Source organism: Gracilinanus agilis, chromosome 1, assembly GCF_016433145.1.
Source record: "Gracilinanus agilis isolate LMUSP501 chromosome 1, AgileGrace, whole genome shotgun sequence".
NCBI classification, from domain to species: Eukaryota; Metazoa; Chordata; class Mammalia; order Didelphimorphia; family Didelphidae; genus Gracilinanus; species Gracilinanus agilis.
In genome coordinates, this window is record NC_058130.1 from 345,538,264 (window position 1) to 345,543,906 (window position 5,643).

At 39.4% G+C, this 5,643-nt stretch overlaps 1 pseudogene; it reads right to left on the bottom strand.

Moving 5' to 3' along the window:
- Nucleotides 1-220: 220 nt before the first annotated feature.
- LOC123231451 lies at nucleotides 221-1,271 on the bottom strand (annotated as a pseudogene).
- Nucleotides 1,272-5,643: the final 4,372 nt, after the last annotated feature.

The following is a 5,643-nucleotide window of genomic DNA, read 5'->3' on the forward strand; positions in this document are numbered from 1 at the left end:
TGCCTTTGGTAGTCTGTGAAGTTTAAGGACCCCATCTCAGTCATGTTTTAAAATATAGTACCTAAAACAAAATACATGGAGATTACAAAGGAAACCAAGTATGTTGAAATATAGTAATCTAAATTTTTTTAAATCAAGTTTTGTTTTTTACTATTTGAAAGAATTTTATTTAATACAGTTGAAAATGATAGTGCACAAAGCACAAGAGGCTATTGTCCTGGAGGTTCTTACTTCCCTCCCACTTGGAATGACAGGGAGAAAAATAGTTGAAGAAAACATGCAATCGCAAATAATCATCAACCCTAAAGACAAAAGATTTGGTTCAAAAGATCCCAACATAATTAACCCAGTGACTGTGAACAGCTTTGCTGAGTAAGATTAAGATCTTATGAGTAAGATTAAGATCTTGTGATTAAGATTAAGATCTGTGTGACCCTGGGCAAGTCACTTGACCCCCATTGCCCACCCTTACCACTCTTCTACCTATGAGCCAATACACAGAAGTTAAGGTTTAAAAAAAAAAAAAAAAGATCTTGTGATTGTAGGGTTTCCATTGGGTTTCCCTTCAGCAAACCAGAGGACATTGAGGGAGATGAGGACTGAACACGTGTAGACACATCCTTGGCCAGCTTACTAGACTTGGGGTTAAAATCACACAGCTGAGCATCACATCCCCACTCAATGCCAGAAGTCCCTTTGACATAATTTACAAAAGCTTCTTCAGTTGCCCCATTGTTTACTTTCTTTTTTTGTAGTTCTTCATCTTGCCTTGCCTACCATTCTTCCAATTCTTTTATTGTTTTTTCTTTCCATTCTGCTTCCTGCTTCTGAAAATTAGCATCAAGGACTTCCAGATATTTCATTTATTTTTCTCTCCATTAGTAAAGTAAGTAAATATTATAACTGGGCAGAACATGTTGTATGGTTTAAGAAATTTTTTAGAGTCACATGCCAATGTTTTTTAGGAAGATTTTTTTCATCATAAAGCTCTGTCTTTACATTAGCCATAACCCAGCAACCCTAACTCTGTGGTTTCACAGCCCTAGTTCAATGTTAGGAGGCATTTTGTGTATTTTTCTCTGTGGCTCAGGATTTCTTGTTTCCCTCCCTCACCCCGCCCTAGTCTGGGTTTACCAATTTCTGGGACGTCTCATGTTGGTCTACTTTATCTCCACCCTAGATACTCTCTGGTTTTCACTGTAATCTACTTGTGAAACAGCTGCCTAACTATCAGTTGAACCATTCCTTTTCTGGTAGTATTCTCCATTCATCACTCCATCAATAGCAGTCCAGCAGGCTCCCAGTGTAGGGAGGTGATTGAGGATGCTGTTGAGGATGTAGTTGATATTAAGGAAGCCAAAGCTCTCTTGTTCTACGTGCCTGTGATATTGCTCTTTTGCTGGACCAGGAAGGCCATGGCCAGATCTTCCTCACTGCTGCCCCTGTGCCACCTCTTTACCTACTGCAGAACCCTGGGGACAGGGGCCGAAGCAGAGGCAGTGCCAAAAGGGCCTACCTCAGCCACTGTGGCACAGAGCTGGAGGGGGGAGGAAGCAGGCAGGGAGTAGGACCAGCAGAGGGAAGGCAGTCAGGGTTAAAAACCTTGGAATTGAGCCAGTAGTTATGTTTTGCTTTCTAAGGTCCTAGTTTCACAACTCACTTTGATTTATTTTGTTTGTTCGTTTGACAGTTTATTAAATACACTTCATTGGGACCTTTTCTAAAATCTTTTAAATCACTTTCACGTGGACTGTCTTAAAATGTATTTCATAAAAATGTTTTTAAAATGAAAATATGAAATTGCATATATAGATAGAGATATAGATAATCAGCTGAAATGTGAGCAAGAATTCCTTTAATTTAATCTGTAGGGGGTGCTTAACAAAGATGCTGATGAAATCTCAATAGGTCCCTTTAGTCTCCTTTAATTGTGCACAGGAAACCAGGTGTTATTTCCACATTCATCACGAATTTTAACCAGCTTTAAATATTCTACTGTGAAGACTGAATGAGAGCATTTTCCAATGGAAGCTCATTTGCATGGCCAGTGGGAGACCCTATTCTTCAGTTTTTATGTGAAGCATACTTTGGCTTAGAATCTGAAATGAGTAGCTGGGCTCCTCCAGCCCAGGGTTAGAGGTAGTAGGGGGTGGAGGGGAGGGGGTGTTCAATGTCAGTTTCACTTGGAAATGCATTATGGTCACCTTGGAAAACTGAAGTTTTGGGTTGTTCAGAATGCTGAATAGTAGAGCTCCTGCAGCCTTCCCTAAAATGTGAAAAACCTCCGCAGAAGTGCTCCTTTAATGTGCTTTCTCCCCCATCCCACCCCACTGCCACCATCTTTGCCTTTCACCGCGGTGTTCTCAGTAAGCTTTGTAAGGCAACAAAACAAAGTTAGTAAATATTATAACTGGCCAGTACATATTGTATTGTTTAAGAAGTTTTTTAGAGTCACAGATCATCCATGCCAATGTTTTTTAGGAAGATTTTTTTTTTATCATAAAGCTCTATCTTTTCATAAACCTTGGCCCAATACCCTCACTCTATTGTTTCACAGCCCTAGTTCAGTGTGAGGAGGTATTTCATATACATTTCTCTGTGGCTCATGATTTCTTGTTTCCCTCCCTCACCCCACTCCAGTCTGGGTTTACCCGCTTCTGGGGACATCTCATCTTGGCTTACTTCATCCTCACCTTAGTTAATTTCTTGGAAATATCAAAATATAGCTTGTGTCTAGATTTTTGTCGAAAGACTAAAAGAGATCTTATTTCTTATTGTGTGAAGTAGAAGTTTAAGGGGACCTCGAAATATCAAGGTATACCCTCTTTAACCACTATTTTAAAAGATCAAGAAAAACCATCTATAAAATGGAATGTCCTTTTTTTTTTTTTTAAAACCCTTACCTTCTGTCTTAGAATCAATACTGGGTATTGGTTTTAAGGCAGAAGAGTGATAAGGGCTAGGCAATGGGGGTCAAGTGACTTGTCCAGGGTCACATAGCAAGGAAGAATCTGAGGCCAGATTTGAACCGAAGACTTCCCATCTCTAGGTCTGGCTCTCAATACACTGAGCCACCCAGCTGCCCCCTGGAATGTATTTTTTGAGAGAGATATGAAGCAATATCTCACATCATAGATCTGAGGCAGTGTTCCCCAGATTTATAGCCAGAAAGAGAGGTATGTGGCCATGCCTCAAGTCATTGACCAGAGACAGAATGACCCTGATATCATGTTCCTGACCCAATGTTCCAAGGTTTACAGAGACACTCTTAACTCAAAGGAAAATACAATAGATTTATTTTACACATTCAAGCCTTCCTTCAAATGAATATTTTAAAGAAATGGTCAAGAGTTGGAGACAAAGGTTTTAATCCAGAAATAAAGGACAGGAATATTATACAAAGAGGCCAGATTACCTGGGAGGGTTTGATAAGAAGATCATTCCAGCCATTGGGCTTGACCACCTGGGTCAAGCCTCTGATACAAAGGAAGAAGCTTCTAAGACAAAAGAGCACATAAAATTTGATCACTGAGTACTTCAAGTCTAAGACAAGATCAATCTGGGACACCTTCCTAAGGCAAGTACCCAAACAAATTCCAAAGACCCAACCCAAAACATTTATACAGGCTTTAAGGCCTTTATCCTATTTGGAGAAGAATGGGGGTGGAGGAAGGACCAGTTTTACTAACTTCTTGGAATTAATAACTTGAGAATAACACACTAACTTCTCATTCCACACATTATGCAGATATTTGGGCTAATAAAACATTTTAATTTCACAGATCTAAAATTAGGAGGTTCTCAGAGGCCAGCTAGTCCAGGCCCTTAGTTTTGAAGATGAAGAAACTGAGATTCAAAAAGCTTTAAGTGATTTGCCCAAGGTCAGTCAGGTAGTAAGCATCTGACATGAGATATGAACTCAGGTCCTTAATATGAGTTTTTATTTCTTTGTTCAAATCTGTCAACCTATAGAAAATAAAAAAACACAAAAGACTTGCACCCAGGCCCATAAACAGTAAGAATAACTTTCCTTTTTTCTCTGAGTTTCAATTCCTCTCAAAGACCTTTATATTCTTCATTATTTATAGTATTACCTTGTAGTTGCATCTTCTATCTTTTTACCCCAACCCTCCAAAGGAAAAGCATTTAAGTTCAACCAAGACTTGCCACTACTTTTTCTCTTGTCCTATATCCCCAGGTGGCCACACTATCCTTTAAACGCATGATACTATCTATGGTTGAAACCACTGTGAAAGAGTAAAGATCTGGCATCATTTCTCAGCTTCCCTCTAAGCCAAGTGCTAATGGAGAACAAAGGTCTGGGTTTGTTTCTTTGTCATTAGCTCCATCTTGGTCCAAAAATTCACTATTTTACAAAATTTCTCTCCATTCCTTCATTCTTTTCTTTTCTCCAGGAAGTGTGAATGAGAACTCAAGAATCCCACCACCTGCTGCCTTTGCTGTTCCACTGCTGCTAGCTTTCATTCCTGATATTTCTGGCTAAAGAATTCTCCTTTATCTGTGGCTGCTAGTCTTCTCTCCAAAGTTAACATTTATTGCTTCTTTGCTGAATTCTTGTTGGCATTGGCTATAAAGAATTATTTTATGTCAAAGAGAAAGTTTTGAAGATGGTGGAGTAAGGACAGGGACTCATTTGGGCTCTCCCAAATTCCCATCCAAATGACTTTAAAATAATGCCTCAAATCAAATTCTGGAGCAGTAGAACCAACAAAAGGATGGGGGTGGGGGGCTGAGGGGAAGAAAGAGTGTGAAACAGTTTTCCACTCCAGGATAACTTAGGAGGTTGGAAGAAAAGGTTGGTCTTAGGGGCATGGTGGTTGGATCTAGAGCCCAATTTAGATGTTGCAGTAGAGGCTATGCCTGAACATCAGCAGCAAGACCATGGAGTCAGTTCATCAGGGGCAGTAGCAACTTGTGGAGCTCTCAACCCACAGATGATAAGGGGGATGGAAAACTGGACAGAAGGAGATTCCAAGGAACCCTTTGCTGACATTGAGTACAGAAATATATTATATTGCCTATATGTAGTTCTGGGACACTCAGTCTCAGAGCTAAAAAGGAACATTAGTTCACTAGTATTTTCAGCTTCAGGAGTACAGGGGACCTGGTCAACTTTTCAGGGCTGAGAAGAGTGCTTGTGGTCAGTCACTTTTAAACAATTGGAGAAATGGTAGTTGTTCATGGGCAGGCCAAGCCAATATGATAAAAATGACAATTGTTTCAAAATCAATTACTTATTAAATGCCATACTGATCAAACCATCAAAAATTATTTTTAAGAGCTAGAAAAAAATAGTAGCAAATTTCTTCTGGAAGAATAAAAGGCCAAGAATATTAAAGGAATCAAAGGAAAAAATGCAAAGACAGGGAAAATAATAAATGTTGGATGGATTGTGGCAAAATCAGGACACTAATGCATTGCTGGTGGAGTTGTGAATTGATCCAGCCATTTCTGGAAGGCAATTTGCACTATGCCCAAAGGGCTTTAAATGACTGCTTGCCTTTTGATCCAGCAATTCCACTAGGTTTGTACTCCAAAGAGATAATAAGGAAAGTTGAATGATCATTTCTTATCATTGTTATAGTGGGTAATTCCAGGTATGGCTTGGATGAGAGAATTTTT